This window comes from Anolis carolinensis, chromosome 1, assembly GCF_035594765.1.
Source record: "Anolis carolinensis isolate JA03-04 chromosome 1, rAnoCar3.1.pri, whole genome shotgun sequence".
Classification (NCBI taxonomy): domain Eukaryota; kingdom Metazoa; phylum Chordata; class Lepidosauria; order Squamata; family Dactyloidae; genus Anolis; species Anolis carolinensis.
This window is the reverse complement of record NC_085841.1, coordinates 319,497,171-319,515,669: the sequence shown is the minus strand read 5'-3', so window position 1 is coordinate 319,515,669 and position 18,499 is coordinate 319,497,171. Positions and strand designations below refer to the sequence as shown.

Sequence of the window (18,499 nt, the reverse complement as noted above, 5' to 3'; positions counted from 1 at the left end):
AGGCTTGGGCTCCGTTCCCACCCTTTCCTCGATCGGCTTAAGTTGGGGGAAGAGTCCTTTTCGCCTCCCCTCAGGGGACTCTTCCCCCCGCGCCTCCTTTCCCGCGTCCGGACTTGACTGGAAGAGCTCGCTTTCAGGGGCACCGGGGGGGGGGGGGGGGAGAGAGACTTGTGAGGGAAGGAAGATTGGGTGAGGGACGGTTTCTGAGGGGAGACTTGAGAAGCAATAATTGTGAAGGAACACTTGGCGGGAAGATTTGTGAGGAGAGACTTGTGAGGAAATATATCTGAGGAGACATTTGCGAAGAAATATTTGTGAGTGAAGATTTGTGGTGGGAGACTTGTGAAGAAATATTTGTGAGGAAATATTTGTGAGAGGCGACTTGGGAGGAAGGATTTCAGAGAGGACTTGTGAGGAAATATTTGTGAGGGGAGACTTGTGAGGACATATTTGTGAAGGGAGACTTGTGAGGACATATTTGTGAAGGAAGACTTGTGAGGACATATTTGTGAGGGGAGACTTGTGAGGACATATTTGTGAAGGGAGACTTGTGGGGAAAGATTTGTGAAGGAAGACTTGTGAGGACATATTTGTGAAGGGAGACTTGTGAGGACATATTTGTGAGTGAAGATTTGTGATGGGAGACGTGTGAAGAAATATTTGTGAGGGGCGACTTGGCAGGAAGGATTTCAGAGGACTTGTGAGGAAAGATTTGTGAAGGAAGACTTTGGACATATTTGTGAAGGAAGACTTGTGAGGACATACTTGTGAGGGGAGACTTGTGAGGAAAGATTTGTGAAGGGAGACTGGTGAGGACATATTTGTGACGAAAGATTTGTGAAGGAAAACTTGTGAGGACATATTTGTGAGGGGAGACTTGTGAGGAAAGATTTGAGAGAAGACCTGTGAGGGGACATATTTGTGAGGGGAGACACTTGTGAAGAAATATATTTGAGGAGACACTTGCGAGGGAAGATTTATAAGGGGAGACATTTGTGAGGGGGAGACTTGTGAGGAAATATTTGTGAGGGGAGACAATTGTGAGGAAATGTATCAGAGGGGAGACTTGTGAAGAAATATATCTGAGGGGACACTTGCGAGGGAAGATTTGAGGGGAAAGAGTTCCTTCCACTCAGGAGGGGCCAAGCTTGTTTTCTGCTGCTTTGGGGACCAGGACACTATGGAGCAATGGATTCAAACGGGAGGGGAAAAGCCTCAACCTAAACATTAGGAAGAACTTCCTGACGGTAAGAGCTGCTCACCTCCTCGGAGTGTGGTGGAGCCTCCTTCTCTGGAGGTTTTTAAGCAGAGGCTGGGTGCTTTGGTTGTGTCTTCCTGCATGGCAGAAGGGGGTTAGACTGTATGGTCCTTGTGGTCTCTTCCAACTCTGTTTCTAGGATCTTCCTCGGTGGCAGTCCACCGGGAGCCTCTTCCTGTGTTGTGTTGGGAGAGAGGGAGGGGAAAGGTTCCCCAGGCCGTGGTCTGTGAGGTGGAGGCGACGAAACGGAGAGTTGGGCACCGAGGCGCCTCCATTTTCCTCCACCGCGCTTTGGGTGAAAGCGCTGCCAAGGATGAGCGAGAGCCCCGAGTCAGAGGAGTTGAATCTGGCAGTATCTATCGACCGCTCACACTGTTTGTTTTGTGTTTGTGCTGTTCCATGTAGAGACACGCCTTCCTTGTGGGATTTGGTCGTCAGTACTGTCGATATAATGCTGTTCGTCCCTACGTTAACTGTTGTGGCTTAGTGCTATGGAATAATGGGATTTGTAGTTTAGTATGGCACCACTGCTCTCTGGCAGAGAAGGCTAAAGACCCTGTAAAGCTACAACTTCCGTGATTCCATGGCTGCATCTGCGCTGTAGCATGAATGCAGATTGATATCACGCTTAACTTTCATGGCTCAATGCTCTAAAATCCTGGGAGTTGTAGTTTTGTTAGGTGTCAGTGCTGCTTGCCAGAGAAGGCTGCAAACCTTGTAAAATTACAACTCTTATAATTCCACAGCAGTGAGCCATGAAAGTTAAGAGTGGTGTCAAACTGCATTAGTCTGACAGTGTGGATCTACCCTTAGAGGCACCCCTCACTTAGTTATGAAATTTAGGGTGCCCCTACAATGTATAATTAATGCAGTTTGGGACCACTTAACTGCTGTTCCTCAGTGCTATGCAATCCTGGGAGTTGTAGTTTTTCAAGGTCTTTAGCCTTCTCTGCCCAAGAGTGCTGGTGCCTCATCAAACTACAACTTTTATGATTGCACAGCATTGAGTCATGGTGGTTAAAGAAGTGACAAACTGCATTAATTTGGGATGTAGATGCAGCCTATGCAGATGTGTTTGTTTGTGTGTGTGTGTGTGTTTCTTTTTAAAAATGTGTTTAAGGTTGAACGGTGAGATGGAAAATCTTTAGCTCTCTGGTTGTTTTGGACTCTCACTCCCTTACCTCTGGTCATACTTGTTGAGGGATTCTGGGAATTTAAATCCAAAAAAGGTGGAGGGTCAAAGGGTGCACATCTGGGTTTAAAAGTTCACTCTCCTTGTATGTTGAAATACAGGCAGGAAAATAGATTTTGCATGTGAGAAATCATTATATTATATAGAATTGTCCCCAATTCTAGAAGTGAGTTTTAGGGCCCTTCCACACAGTCATATCACTCAGAATATCAAGGCAGATGATCCACACTATCTGATTTGAATGGGATTTCTTGAGTCCACACTGCCATACAATCCAGTTCAATATGGATTTTATACAGCTGTGTGTAAAGGGCCTTAGTGGTCTGAGTACTGCACTACAGTCTGGAGTTCAATCACCAGTCTTCTGGGAAACCCGTATTAGGCAAGTCACACTCTATCAGCCTCAGAAGAAGACAATGGCAATCCTCTCTTGAGCAAATCTTGCCAAGAAAACTGTGATAGGTTTACCTTAGGTCACCATGAGGCACAAACACCAAGTAGAAGTGGCATTCTCAGCTCAAAAAATTGTACAAGGCTGTTTTAACCTTCTCACTTTCTTTTGCTTCAGAATATTGGGGACTCATAACAGTCTGGCCAGGTGGTTGAAAATTGGTACTAGATTCTTATGTGATCTAGAAAGAGACCACAAGGGCCAGGAAAACGCAATAAAAACACTCTCAATACCCAGCCTCTGTTTAAAAACCTGAGAAGGGGATTCCACATTGCTATCAAACAAACAGCTTTTCCCATCATTAAAAGCTTGGAAAGTTACTTTCACAAAGTAATCCATTATGTAACTCATCTCAAAACCTGCAAAGTAGCTTCTTTGCTGTAAACAAACATTGCCAAAGGCTTAATTACATGTCGGTTTTTAATATCTTTTTAAGAGGCCTTAATGTTGATAATGGAGCAACACTTTTCAAAAATTAGCTCAAAATGTTTCTAAAATGCCCATGAAAGTAACATAATATGTTACTGAGAACCCAAAAAGTAGGAAAGTTGACATTCATTAAGTTAACAATATAATGCCTTTCTCACAAAAAAGTCTCAGCTATGGTGTTTGACTCATTTAGCCATCCCTCCATATTCACTAATTTTAGGACCACAAGACCCCTGTGAAAGCGAAAACCCTTGAATTAATTTTTTTCAACCTGTGAGAACCTATCTCTAGGAATTTCTAGAGACTTGACTTTGTGGTCAATTTCCACTTGGAGCCTCACCGGAGGACCTAGAAATTCCTAGAAAAAAAACATTTTAATCAAGTCTGCAAAAGTCAAGCCTGCAAATGTGGAGGGCCAAGGGTGCATAATATCCAAACTCTAGTAATACTCCATATCTCGATAAGGACACCAAAGTATATTCATACCACTAAAGAGGCTTCCTTACCAAGTGGGTATATTAAGAACTGGAATGTTGTCATGCATATGAGTCATGTGTATCAGAAATCCTACTCAGTTCAATGGTACTTGCTTCTTAAAAAAGCTCTTAAGGATTGGGATTTTAATTAGGATGCATCAAGCTAATAATCAAATAAGTGTTTACTGTATTTACTTTTTTAATTTGCTTGGTTACAGTTAAATGGTTAATTAGAAAAATTGATCACAACTTTTTGTTTTATTCCAATAATAATATTTCAATTAAAATACATAAATACTTAAAGGCTCACATTAAAATATTCAGGCACTCCTTTACTTATCACTTTCATCAAAAACAAAGCACTGTTTCACAAACGTTGGTCTTTCGAGTATTTTGAAGTTCAGCTCCCAGAATTCCTGATAATTGGCAAGGCAGCTGAGGCTTTTGGGAGTTGAAGTACAAAATACCTGGAAGACTAGTTTGGGAATCACTAATATAGAATGTTACTAACTTCAGTGTGGCATTGTTTTTATTCCCTCATTTGAAATGGAAGTGGGTTACCATCCTAATGTTGTAGCCCACAAAGCAGCAAAATCAACATGTACTATATCTCACACAAATGCTTCTTAAGACTCTTAGGAATCTAAGGCCCCTTCCACACTACCGTATAATCCAGATTATCAAAGCAGATAATCCAGATTATTTGCTTTGAACTGGATTATATGAGTCTACACTGGCTTTTATATGGCAGTGTTGAAGGGGCCTAAGATGAAATGGAAAAAAAATATGGTGATACATATTCTTTTGGTTCTTTTTTATTGTGAAGAATGGATCTCGTTGAAAATACTTTTTGTTAGGAGTCTTCAAATCATTTCCAATTTATGGTGAATTTATCATGGAGTTTTCTTGAAAGGATTAACTCTTGGTTTGGCTCATAGAGGGAGATACTTCAGACAGGTAAGCTGGACTGGAACCATTTAATTTTTTTAATAGGCTAAAGCTAGTACTTTGAATTTTCCTTGGTAGCAGACTGGCCGCCAGTGGAGTTGACATAGCAGGAGGATTGTGTGCTCCTTGTATGTCGCTCCGGTGAGCAACCTAGATGCCAAATGTTGGATTGTTTGGCGCTTCCAGGCTATCTTCAAAGGCAACCCTACATAGTTTCTTGCAATAGTCTATTTGAGATGTAACGAGAGCGTGGACTACCATGGCCAAATCTGATTTCCCAAGGTATGGGCACAACTGGCACATATGTTTTAATTGTGCGAAAGCTCCCTTGGCCACCGCTGAGACCTGGGGTTCCAGGCTCAACAAGGAATCCAAGAGAACTCCCAAGCTGCAAACTTGCTACTTCAGGGGGAGTGCAACCCCGTCTAACACAGGCTGTAACCCTGTACCCTGTTCGGCCTTTCAACTGGCCAGAAATACCTCCATCTTGTCTCCGTATAAGTCTGTTTATTTTGGCATATGTTGGTTTATTTTGGGTTTTGGTTGGTTTAGTATTGTATCATATTTTGTGTTTGTATTTATTGTTGTTTCAGGCATTGAATTTTTGCCTTTTTGTTGGAATCTGCCCAGAGTCCCCTCGGAGAGATAGGGAGGAATACAAATAAAGTTATTATTGTTGTTATTATTATGATTACAAATGTCTCCTAGTTAAGAATGGGATGAAACAACAGGAAGTGAGAGTAATCTACCTTTCAGAAGGAAAATTGACTCCTGAAAGAGTTATCATGGGGAAAAGTTGTCTCCATTGAAGGTTTATCACCAATCCTTATTTCTACAAGCCAAAATTTTCAAAATCACAGGGTCAGAAAGTGAGGTGAAATACTCTGAACAGGGGCTCAGACAGCAAAACAAATGCCAGAGGGGTGTTAACCCTTCCCTATGCTATCCAAAGCTTATATATATATAGGTATCTGGCTGGAGTTGCACTAATTTTTTTTTTATCTATTCCAACTTGCATACAAATTCAACTTAAGAACAACCCTACACAACCTGTTTCATTTGTAACTTGGGGACAGCTTGTACTATGTTTTATCCATAAACTGTTTTTCCCCTTTTAATTAGTAGAAGAGAAAGGTGGTAAAATTTCAGAAAATGTGGTGGCATGGGTTATGCATAGAGTATGTATGCATAGATGGCATCTTCGAGATGTAACTTGCCATTTGTTGTTTGTTTGTTTTTCTTCTATTTACCTTTCTGTCTTGTTTGACCAGCCTATACGATGTTCTTAATCTTGTAGAATGATACAGGTTTCATGTCTTGTTTTGGCTAGTGGCTATTACAACACAAGAAAACTTACATCATATCCTGTATGTCTTGTAGCTTCTGTCCTGAATCAACCTGGACTTGGTTGCAATGCTGATTTCTGTTGCCTGTATTCATAGTTATTGCATGTGTGTGTTAAAAAATTGTCTCTGTTTACAATTTTACTTTTACTTGTTCTGCTCATCTATAAGGAACTGCTTACCGTGTTTCCCCGAAAATAAGACAGTGTTTTATATTAATTTTTGCTCCCAAATATGCGCTAGGTCTTATTTTTAGGGGATGTCTTATTTTTCCATGAAGAAGAATTCACATTTATTGTTGAACAAAAAAATGAAAATTTTTTATATACTGTACAGTAGTTGCCATCATAAACCAGCATAACCAGACAAACTGTGAATCCTATCAAGAATTTCTTGTTACTACCAATATTTCCATGTACCACACTTTATGGTATGTAAATTTACCGATCCTGCATGCTCTGGTGTTCTGTTAGGCGGTCATGCTTCCAAACAAAAACTTTGCTAGGTCTTACTTTCGGGGGAGGCCTTATATTTAGCAATTCAGCAAAACCTCTACTAGGTCTTATTTTCTGGGGATGTCTTATTTTAGGGAAAACAGGGTAGTTGTTGTGAGTCTTCTGCCATATTGTTTGGATATTGTTATTTGTGAATTCATCTGGAAGTCTAACTACTGGAATTGAAATAGCAATGGCTTTGTGGAGACCAGAGTGAAGGCCTTCTCAGTGACTGCCTCTATATTCTGGAAGGGCCAAATGTCCTTCTGTCAGCAGGCTAAAACCTTTTATTCAGACTGGAATTTAAAACAAATTTTTTACAGAATGGGGCTTTCTTGTTTTAACTGAAGGATTTTAAGAGGTTTTTACTGTATATTTTTAAATGATGTTTTATTTGCTTAGCTTCTTTACAGTTTTTATCTGGAAAGAAACAATGTTAACAATATGAACATAGGTGTAGGACTCTAGCATGTCTGGAACAGGAAGTGCCTGGAAATAGTTGTTAGGACTTGCGTAAAATAGGACTATCACGAGAAGAGAACATGAAATTATGTCTTTTTCTTTTCCTTTTAAAAAAGCTTTCCCTCAAGCCTATCTCCTGTGCTGTATACAGTAATTTGACTACTCAGTAGCTGACCTCCTGGAACCTGAACATTTCATTGCAATTGAAATTTATTTTGTGTCAAAAGCATTGCATAATAAGTTTAAAAGTGATAAAATAAAGGAATCACAAACAGCCAAATTGCAATTGAAATGAGTGGAGAGATATTACTGGAGACTGAAAAACTGTTAGTGTTTTTTCTTTTTCTCCCTTATGAAAACTCCAGGTATAACATGGTAGAATTAATATTTTCTTATCTGAGCAGAGGCCACTAGGGGGTGCTAGAGAGAGAAGGATAGTCCATTTTACTGGGGGGAGGGTTGAAGGAGTTGGCTATTTCTCCCTGTGTTCCTGTTATACCCCCCCCCCCCCATGTCCCCATCATGGAAACAACCCTAGTTTATATGGGAAGGGTGGGAGGGGGAATAACCAGCAAAAACGGGGGAAATTGTTTTCCTTAACTCCCCACCCCCCATAAAATGGACTATCCTATCTCTAGCGCGCCCTAGTGGCCTTTACCCAGATAATGGAACAATATCGGATATTTTTAGCCTGATGGTATGCTAATGTCAAGATAAGGTTAGGATAAGTACAAGATACTTCTAAGGATTTGGCAAGTCAATTTTCCTCCTCCCCAGCTTCATTTCAATATTCTGGTGCCTTCAACTTCCCAAGGGGTTTGAAAATAAGTGATCACAGGTCCTTGCTTGATGTTTTAGGGAATTCTTGATGTTTCATTGTGATGCCTCATGGGCTTTGTAGTCCTGTGCCTAGTAACATTGTGACAGATGAGGATGAAAACATGGAGTTTTCTCCAGATTTACGGCCAGAGTCTGAGTCTTTCCAGCTGCCTGAAGTTCTTGTCCAAGAATCAATTAAAACTGACCTTGGTCAATGCTCACCTCCCTTTGAGAGAAAACAGTCTTTCTCGGCGGATAGGGGAGCGAGAGAGAGAATTCGGAGGAGTGCCCGTATTGCTGCCAAGCAAGATGCTGATTAGCCATGTTTCGCCTGGGAAAATCCAGGGAGTCTTACACCTGCAAGCTGGGTCTTTCGTTCCCTGTTCTCTAGGGAAAGGGATCGCTGGACGCCGTTTGGCGGGAAACGAGACCCAGATAAAAGTATCGGGCTCTGTTAGTTCTTTGCGGAGACAACAGCTCAGCTTCGAGAGTGAATTCCATGTTCCCAGCCTAGTGCAGACTTTGCCAAGTCCGCGATCCAGTTTCCTTGCCTTGCCTTTCCAAGTTTTCAAGAATTGCCTCGCTTCGTTCTTAGCCACGGATTATGCTTCTTGAGACAAGTTTTGGACTACCTGCTTTGTTTTAAACCACGGACCTTGCTTCCTAGATTCAAGCCTTGTTTTCCAGTTTCCCTTCGGATTTACCTTAAGCCTCGAAAGACTTTGGACAGTTCCCCACACTATTGCTTGGCAAATAGTGTGTGTTTCGGTTGGATTTTACCTTTGAACTCTAATATCATTTATTGGACAATACATTTCTGGACTATATTTGACCTTATTTGAAAGGTCTGCTTCTGAACTATATTCTCCACTTGATTTTATTACTTTTATACAATTCCTTAATAAAGATATTAGATAGTTTTATTGGCCTCCGTGTTGGGTTCTTGGTGCTCCGCTGCCCTGGTGCATGACATTTATTTTAATTTGCAAACTAGTTCTGATGTTCTGGTATATGCAAGGGTTCCCTAAGCAAAACAACATTGTTTTTGATTGGCCCTGTTTCCCTTCTGATTCTGATACTTGGCACTTGGTTGTGTATTTTGAGAATATCTCATATATACTTTTATGAGAATCCTGTAATGTTTGGACAGGGCCGGCCGGAGATATTTTTTGATGTGAAGCGGGGGTGCTGAAAAGCGCCCCCGCCACCGGCGCCATGGCCCCGCCCAGCGTGCCCTGGCCCTGCCTCCCACGCTGCGTGGGAGGCGGGGCCAGGGCGAATAGTGAGGGGGCGGGGCCAGAGTTGGCCCCGCCCCCGCCCAGCGTGCCCTGGCCCCGCCTCCCACGCAGCGTGGGAGGCGGGGCCAGGGCACGCTGGGCGGGGGGGCGGGGCCAGAGTTGGCCCCGCCTCCCACGCTACCCCCGCTCGCCCGTCTGGCCTTTTGTAGCAGGCCAGACTTCAGCGGAGGTTCCTCCAGGCCGCAATCGCGGCCTGGAGAAACCTCCGCTGAAGTCTGGCCTGCTAGAAATGGCCAGACGGGCGAGCGGGGGTAGCGTGGGAGGCGGGGCCAGCTCTGACGCCGCTCCCCCCCCGCCCAGCGTGCCTTGGCCCTGCCTCCCACGCAACGTGGGAGGCGGGGCCAGGGCACGCTGGGCGGGGGGCGGGGCCAGAGCTGGCCCCGCCTCCCACGCTACCCCCGCTCGCCCGTCTGGCCTTTTGTAGCAGGCCAGACTTCAGCGGAGGTTCCTCCAGGCCGCAATCGCGGCCTGGAGAAACCTCCGCTGAAGTCTGGCCTGCTAGAAATGGCCAGACGGGCGAGCGGGGGTAGCGTGGGAGGCGGGGCCAGCTCTGACGCCGCTCCCCCCCCCCGCCCAGCGTGCCTTGGCCCTGCCTCCCACGCAACGTGGGAGGCGGGGCCAGGGCACGCTGGGCGGGGGGCGGGGCCAGAGCTGGCCCCGCCTCCCACGCTACCCCCGCTCGCCCGTCTGGCCTTTTGTAGCAGGCCAGACTTCAGCGGAGGTTCCTCCAGGCCGCGATTGCGGCCTGGAGGAACCTCCGCTGAAGTCTGGCCTGCTACAAAAGGCCAGACGGGCGAGCGGGGGTAGCGTGGGAGGCGGGGCCAGCTCTGAGGCCGCTCCCCCCCCCGCCCAGCGTGCCTTGGCCCCGCCTCCCACGCTGCGTGGGAGGCAGGGCCAAGGCACGCTGGGCGGGGGGGGGGAGCGGCGTCAGAGCTGGCCCCGCCTCCCACGCTACTCCCGCTCGCCCGTCTGGCCTTTTGTAGCAGGCCAGACTGCAGCGGAGGTCCCTGCAGGCTGCGATTGCAGGGACCTCCGCTGCAGTCTGGCCAGCTAGGAAAGGCCAGACGGGCCAGGGCGCACTGGGCGGGAGGCGGGGCACCGTCAGGGCGGTGCCCCGCCTCCCGCCCAGCCTGACGGCGCCCCCCCGGGCCTGCGCCCGAGGCGGCGGCGTCAGGGGCCTCAATAGTGGGGCCGGCCCTGTGTTTGGACAAACCACAACTCTGGACTTCAGCAGAATCTAGTTAGTTTTTCTTCCTCACATAGCATTCTCCATGTGCATCTCTGGAGCCATCTTTAGGGGTTGAAGGCTAAAAAAAGAAGGGAAGTTCCAACTTTCTACCAACAGGCAAAGACCTTTTTATTTAGGCAGACCTTTCATTTTTAGCAAATTGTAGCAGAAGGAACCTTTAATGGGGTATGTTGTGTTTATTCTTATGGCTTTTAATTATGTTTTAAATTACTTTAACTGTTTAATGTTTTTAATATAATTATTTTGATAGTTTCTTTGACTTTTGTACTTACAGGCTTCTTTTTAAGCGGTACTTTGTTTTAACTTGTTGTAAGCCACATGGAGTTCTGTGCTGGAAGAAAAGTGAGGTATGATATTAAGTGCTATATTGAATTTGAGCCTGTGTTCATATCCACATATGGTATTTAGGGACATAAAGATCAAGTATTTCTTTTCCAAAAGTCTAAAATCTGAAAGATTCCAAAAAACCTAAATGTTTTGGTGTCTCTGCCCCTTTTGCCTTTGAAAAAGAGTAAAAGCCTCATCAGATGTAGAGTTCACTCTGCTTCTGTACACTTCAAAGCCAGAGTTCCACAGAGACCATCAAACATCACAAGAGTTATTCTGTGAGTTTTCCTTGGTACTCCATCTTTAAACTGTGCATAGAAACAGCTAAAGCCAGGTATTTTGAGATGGGTAGGGAACTGTTGTTAAATTTTCAGTTTCCTTTGGAAACAGAATGTCACACTAAGATAATTCCACCCACTTTCCTCCACTTGTGGGATGAGGCCCTAAGTTACGCATCCTGTGCCCTGCTGGATTGGCTTTCCAGAATTTCTCTACCCTTTCATCTGCTTTTTATAATGGCTTTGTGCAAGTCAAGCCATAGGACCCAGAATCCTCCTTCCACTTTGCTTTTCCCACATCAAGTTTCTGACAGAGTTGGAACAAGAGCTCCTTCAGAAAAATTCAATGGGTATTGAATGTGTATCTAGCCCCTTTCTCATCTATCTTCATTCATTATAGATACTCAAAACACAGCTATTTCAAAAATGGAAAAAGATATAAAGCCTCTTTTAGATACATTTTAGATAAATGAAACAACATGTATATTGCAGAGGTTGGGGAAGGCTTGATATTATTGCCTCCTTGCTTTGTGGATTAGCATTTTAGCTACTCCCTGGAAACTGCTAACCTTTTACAAAGTAATGAATTTCAGTAGTTTTCTTTGTGCTCATGCTTAGAATAACTACTGCAATCACATTGTTCGGGAAAAGCTGATATTTGAGTAATACACATAAGTATCAGCTAATGCTTTCTGAATAAAAATACCTTTAGGTTAATTAAAGTAAACAGGTTAATGGAAAGTAAACAGAAAAAAAGAAACAGTATTGACACTGTTACTTAAGCAGTAGTAGGTTTACTTAAACGGGATAAGGAGTATTCTTCTGTTATGCTGTAGGTTTGGCATAGTTTATATACAAGCAGTATGGATACTCATGCTTACCTGTTGTTTGAAGATTGCAAGGAATGTTAATCAGTTGTAATTTCTTTGACTTAGACTGCCTCATGCAATTCAATCATTGCTTCCTCAGCAGCCTTTGAATGCAATCACTTATTCTTCTGTAGCCTAGCTATAAATATGACAAGAAGACATTTACATTTACATCCTCATCGGAGCTGGAGTCGCCCAACGTCCCACCAAACCCACCTCCAGCTGTTGCCCTTCTACGATCTCTCCAGCCAGTCCACCTTCTATCCAAACCCATAACTCCCCATCCCTCAAATGTACCACTGCTTGTGGGTTCCTCACAAATATCCCGGATCTCTTGAACCCTAGTCCAATCCATCTCTTCACTTCCAGAGTCCGATATCCCATCCTCCTGACTCCCAGCCCCATAATCCCCTTCAAAAGACGTCCGTAGACTCCCCCAAGGTCATGTGGCATGACTGCATGGAGTGCTGTTACCTTCCCGCCGGAGCAGTACCTATTCATCTACTCTCATTTGCATGTTTTCGAACTTCTGGGTTGGCAGAAGCTGGGGCTAACAGTGAGGGCTCACTCTGATCCCCCAATTCAAACCTGCAGCCTTTTGGTCGCTTTAACACACTCAGCACTCAGCGCTTTAACACACTGCGCAATCGGGATATTATTTCCTAAAGGTTGTGAATATACAATATTTCTAGGTTTTTTTGTCTGTTGGAGGGAAGTATGAATGCTGCAATTAGGGAAAGTGATTAGCATGTAATGGCCTTGCAGCTATAAAGTCTAGCTGTTTCCTCCCTGAGTAATTTTTTTGTTGGGAGGTGTTAGCTGGCCCTGATCGTTTCCTGTGTGGAATTCCCCTGTTTTCAGAGTGTTCTTTATTTAGTGTTCTGATTTTAGAGATTGTATTGTTCTGTTTTATTATACCACAGTAATTTTTTATATATTCAGATTTTAGTGTTTTTGAATACTTGGAGCCAGATTGTATTCATTTTCACAGTTCACAGCAACACAATAATAATAATAATAATAATAATAATAATAATAATAATAGTAATAATAATGACTTCGGTAATACACACTGCCTCACTCCCTTTTCAGTTTCCTTTCTGGAAGAATCGTTTCTTGGGAGATGTTACCTGGCCCTGATTGTTTCCTTTGTGGAATTTCCAATTTCCCTGCTTTCAGAATGTTGTTCTTTATTACTGTCCTGGTTTTAGAGATTATATTGTTCTGTATTATTCTATCACAGTAATTCTTTCATATTACAGTACGATCTCACTTATCCAACATTCGCTTATCCAGTGTTCTGGATTATCTAATGCAGTCTGCCTTTTAGTAGTCAATGTTTTTGTAGTCAGGGTTTTAAATTCATTGTGATATTTTGGTGGCAAATTTGTAAATACAGTAATTACTACATAGCATTGCTGCACATGGAACTACTTTTTTGTGAAATTTGTTGTATAACATGATGTTTTGGTGCTTAATTTGTATAATGATGACCTAATTTGATGTTTAATCGGCTTTTCCTGAATCCCTTTTTATTATCCAACATATTCACTTATCCAACGTTCTGCCGGCCTGTTTATGTTGGATAAGTGAGACTCTACTGTATATTGATAATCTTATATTATCTGCTTAGAACTGGATTATATGAGGCCCCTTCTACACAGTTGGATAAAATGCACACTGAAGTGGATTATATGGCAGTGTGGAGTCAAGATAATCCAGTTCAATCAGATAATATAAGATTCTAAATGGGTTATATAGCTGTGTGGAAGGGCCTTGAGTCTACACTGCCATGTAATCCAGTTAAAATCTGATAATCTGTGGAAGCGGCCTAACAATGCCTGTCCCCTGGGCTGAGTAGGTTGCTACGACACCAAGTGGGCGGAGCTTAGCCTTGTAACTGGCAGCAATTGGATAAAAATTATTATTCCTCTCCCTGTAATTAGGACTTCATTTTTCTTTTCTTTTTGTTGTATCAACCTAGAGCCATGGATGATGGGTTGTGTTGTCAAAGTTCGAGGTTGGGGGGCCTGTAGTTTTGGTGTTTTTTCCGCTGCCCTGATGCCATCACTCTTTTATATATATATATAAAAGATAGATAGATTATTATTAACACCCATTGGTACACATCAGCTATAATGGGAAAGCAGCCCTCTGTCAGTACCTGCTTATTGTTACGGGGCCAAAAGGAAAACGAAAGCAAGCACAAAAAATGTCCTCATTAGTTTTGTGTTGACAAACGGTCAAAACGAAATGATAGCACAAAGGAAATGAAGGAAAAATTTTCACACACATCTCTACATACTAGAGATAGATTGGATGTGTCTGGCAACAGACTAAACCTTTTTATTCAGGCAGGCTTTTAAAGAAGAAGGTTTTTAGTTTTGAATGTTTTTATGTATTTATACTGGTTTTTAAATACCAATGATATTTAATGGTGTTTTAATGTTTGTATGGTTGTAGATTTTAAATTATATTGAAATGTGTTTACTGTAAGCTGCTTTGAGTTTCCTTGTGGAGAGAAAAATATAATGATAGTAATAATAATGCTGAGTCAACAGACAACTGGAAGAATTTAATCTCCCTTTGTACAGTTGCCCTCATCCCTTCAATGCAATAATAGCTCCATTATTAACAAAAACCCAAGCCATCTAGCTAGTACATGGGGGACTGTAGAAGTTGACATAAGGTGTTTGCCTTGTAGAGATCAAAGAAATATGCTGTTTTACTGTTGAGATAAGCAAACCATTCTTTATAGAAATTGGTACTAAGTAGTCAAGAGGAAGTGGAATGATTTCTTGCATTGACCAACTATAACATACCTTTTCTGCAGAAGATGTTAACTAAAAAGTTGCTGACTAGCGTTTCTTCCTGACACTTTTTATATGCAAGCTTTGCATAGCCAGCACCTTATCTAGTAATACATTGGTGCTGAATAAAATAAATTACATGCTATAATAGAATGTTCCTGTTTCCTTAAAGATCATTTGCTCAATAATTAACTGAGTTAAAGTCAAATTCCACTTTGTGTGATTATAAGAAATCGTTGTGTGCTATCTTAAATTAATTTCTCAATTTTAACACTTAAAATAAGTGTTAGCATATTGAATGCTAATTTCTAAGACAAAGAGATCCTGTGAGAATTCAGATAAGAAAAAAACAGGCTTGTTTTGCTTCCAATGTTAAATATTATTAGTTGCTTTGTTTAGATGCAGAATTAAGGAGAGTCATGCTTTTTGGTTGCTGAGCTGTCTATACCCATTCATTCCCGCTTGACTCCTACTCCTAGTACAATTAGCTAAGGTGATTTGAAGTGTTTTGTACAGACTGCCATTCAAAGAATTCTGGCATCTTTATCCTGTACAAGTCAGGAATTGGAAACCAAGGACACAATTTGATTAAAGATTTTCCCACCATATGGAAAACAACAAACCACAAACTTGCATCTGGATGACATGGAAAATAAACAATTACTGGTTTGTTTAGTTAGTTGTGCTACCACAAAAAAGTCTAGTCATCTCCAACTCTGGAGGATGGTGCTCATCTCCATTTCTAAGCTGAAGAGCCAGCATTGTCCATAGACTCCTCCAAGGTCATGTGGCATGACTGCATGGAGTGCCGTTACCTTCCCACCGGAGCAGTACCTATTGATATACTCACATTTGCATGAGTTCTGTGGGTTTGTGTTGTGCTTGGTTGGTGTTTGTGAGGCATGTGTTTTTGTTGTTGTTGTGATGATGGTGTTTGTGTGGAGGTGTGTATGTGCCTTGGCTGTGATGGATATGGGAGGTTGTGATTGCTTTGGTGTGTCATTTGTGGGGTGAGAGTTGTGTGGGTGTGTATTGTGCCTGGCTGTAAGTGTTGTGGCATGCTGGAGTCTTTTTGTGTTGTAATGATGACAGTGATTTGTGTGTTGGTTTGATGGCCATCTGTAAGGTGTGGTTGGATTGTGATCTGCATGGTTGAAGGGTTAGGCAGGATGCATCTTAGGGGTATTTTGAAAGTCTTGGGTTGTTTTGTGGTCTTATTAGTATGGCTCTTCCTTTTGTTTCCCTCTGTACGTTTGCAGTGTTGTATGTGTATTTGTCAGGAATGGCTGTTTGTTCTCATGCATAGTAGAATGTAGTTTATGTGTTGTTTGGTTTGGTGTGTCTTGGCAGTTGTAGTTTGTGGTTTTTCAAGGTTTTTTTTAGGATGTTGTTGGATGGTGGTATATGATGGGTAGCAATGTGTAGGTTGGGTTGCTTTAGAAATGTTTGGTTTGTGTGTGGTGGTGGTTGTTTGTTTTTTGTTTGTTTTTTATTGGATTGCTGGCTGTCTTTGTAGTGTGTTGAGCAAGCCTTTTCCTCTTTGTGATTTACGCGTCCCCCCCCCCCTCACTCCCTTCTCTCCTTCGAAGTTTTGTGTGGTCCGCAGTTTGTGAGGGGATCTTGTTCTCCTGTGCCATCCCGTTTCCCCTGGTGAGGGCCGTGAGGGCTGCCATTTCCCATGTACCTTGCTCCTGAAGTGTGATGTCTCCTGTTGTTGTTCCATCTTCAGCGGCGGGGAGGGGGGGGGAAGCTGTGGAGGCCAAAAGTGGTGAAGGCAAGGTGAGTGCTGGTGGCTCGATGTTTTCCCCGGGTGTCTCATAGATGTCTCTCTTTTGTCCTCCCTGTCATTTAGGTGTGTGCCCCCTCTGCCCCCTTCTCCCTGTTTGTGAGGGTAGTTTGTGAGGGGAACTTGTCCTCCCGTTTCGTTCCTTTTCCCCTGGGCAGGCCCCTGAGGGGCGCCATTTCCAACGCACCTTGGTCGTGAAATTTGATGTCTCCTCCTCAGAAGTGGCTTTTTTTTGGCTGGCTGTTCTCTTCGGGTACCTTGTGTAGGAGTGCCGTTCTTGTGTTCCCGAGGGGGGGGGGGAGAAGTTTGTAAAGAAACGGCATGGGCCGGCTGGTGAGTTTTTGTTGGCGCGCGTTGCCTCAAGGATGGTCGGCAAGATGACGGCAGCTGGAGAAGGGGAGCGCGCAGGAGCACCTGTTGAGGGGAGGGGTGGGTGTTGTTCTGTCTGTGTGCGGGCTGGCTTTTGGTGCAGGCGCACATGGAGTGTGCTGGTTTTTTTGGTTTTTTAGGCCCTGTGGAGGTTCGTGATGTGTAGTTTTGTTGTATGAACCTAGAGGCGTGGATGAGAGGTTATGCTGCCAAATTTCGAGGTTGTGGGGCATGTCGTTTTGTTGTTTTGTCCAAGGAAGCGATTCCATTACCCTTTTATATATATAGATTGTTCTGAGCTAGTAGTATTTATCCAGTTGTCCAAGTTGCTCTTTATTAACTAAACTATAATGTAACATTTTAAAGCCATCAAGTTATAAGTGTCCATATATAGCAGTATTGGGTATGTGAAAGCCTTAAAATAATTTCTGATATTTTGCTTATTATTGTACTCTCTCCCCCGCCCCTTCGTGTATGCTGATTAAAAACCAATATATAGGCAATATGCAAGTTATGAACAAGATAGGTTATGTAGGTTTGTTTTTAAATTGAATTTGTATGTAAGTTGGAACAGGTACATTCTTTAAGCCTTATGTGTGTGTGTGCGTGCATGTGTGTTTTGAAAAGCATTGGGAAGGGTTAACACCTTTGTGGTATTATTTTGTTGTCTGTACCACTGTTCAGAAGATTTCACCTCCCTTTCTGTCCCTGTGAGAATTTGATTTTGAAAATTTTGGCTTGTTGTGGAAATAAGGATTGATGAAACTGTTTCCCCAAGATAACACTTTCACGAGTGAAATTCCTAGAGGTAGATTTATCTCACTTCCTGTTGTCTCATCACTGTTCTTAACTATGAGTTGTCTGTAAGTTGGATGCTTGTGACTCGGGGACTGCCTGTTGTCAGAGAAAATTGTGCCAGCAAAAGAACATTGCTAAAAAAAAGGATTGAAATAATATAATTACGCTTCTTTAAAAACTTTTAAAATGTGTGTATGAGACTGTTAGTGGCTTCACTTTAAAAATAATTTAGCAACAAAACAGAAAGGTAATTAAATCTAGCTTTGTCTACTCCATCTTTGCCTTCTTTGGCCCCAGGGATTCTTTAATTTCACTTTTCAGTCTTCGCAGCAGCTAATGCATACAGAGTTTCACACACACACAAAACCCTAACAGAATTGGAAATCAGCTGGATAGTTTCCCAAGTATAGCAGTTGCTCTTATGTATGCTATGTTTCGTAAAAAATGTCTCTTATTCTAAAATTTTATCTTGCTAAATCTGCTTTCAGATTCACAAACTGGTGAATATTAGAAGATTAAATTTGCTCAGAACTAAAAGCTCATGAATCTAAAAATTGCATATATGTGTGTGCATGTGTGCTCATGCACATCTGCCATGTTGTACCCCACCTCAAGCTGTGTGGAGCAGTGGGTAACAAGATAAAAATGTCATCATCATTATATCTGCTGCTTCTACTGCTACTATTAGAAATTAAATCTGTTATTTTTTTCTGAATCACTTCAGTTATTACTGATTCTGTTAATGCATTGGTGACAAATTCTGTGCCCACCAAAATGTCAAAATTTAAGTTAAACTAAGCAAAATTATCCTTAAGCCCTTTTGGACATACTTTTGACGCTAAA

The 18,499-nt window shown here is 42.6% G+C and overlaps 1 protein-coding gene across 5 annotated transcripts in view; it reads left to right on the top strand.

Annotated features, from left to right (window-relative positions):
• stxbp6 (syntaxin binding protein 6) overlaps positions 1 to 18,499 on the top strand; it is a 119,912-nt gene that overhangs the window by 219 nt on the left and 101,194 nt on the right. The window contains exon 1 of one of the 5 annotated variants that reach the window (XM_062968219.1): positions 151 to 1,247. The exons of the other annotated variants lie outside the window; for them this stretch is intronic. The gene's annotated coding sequence lies outside the window, so the exon portion shown is untranslated. Of the gene's footprint in view, positions 1 to 150; positions 1,248 to 18,499 lie in introns of those variants that run through there. 5 annotated transcript variants of the gene reach the window in all.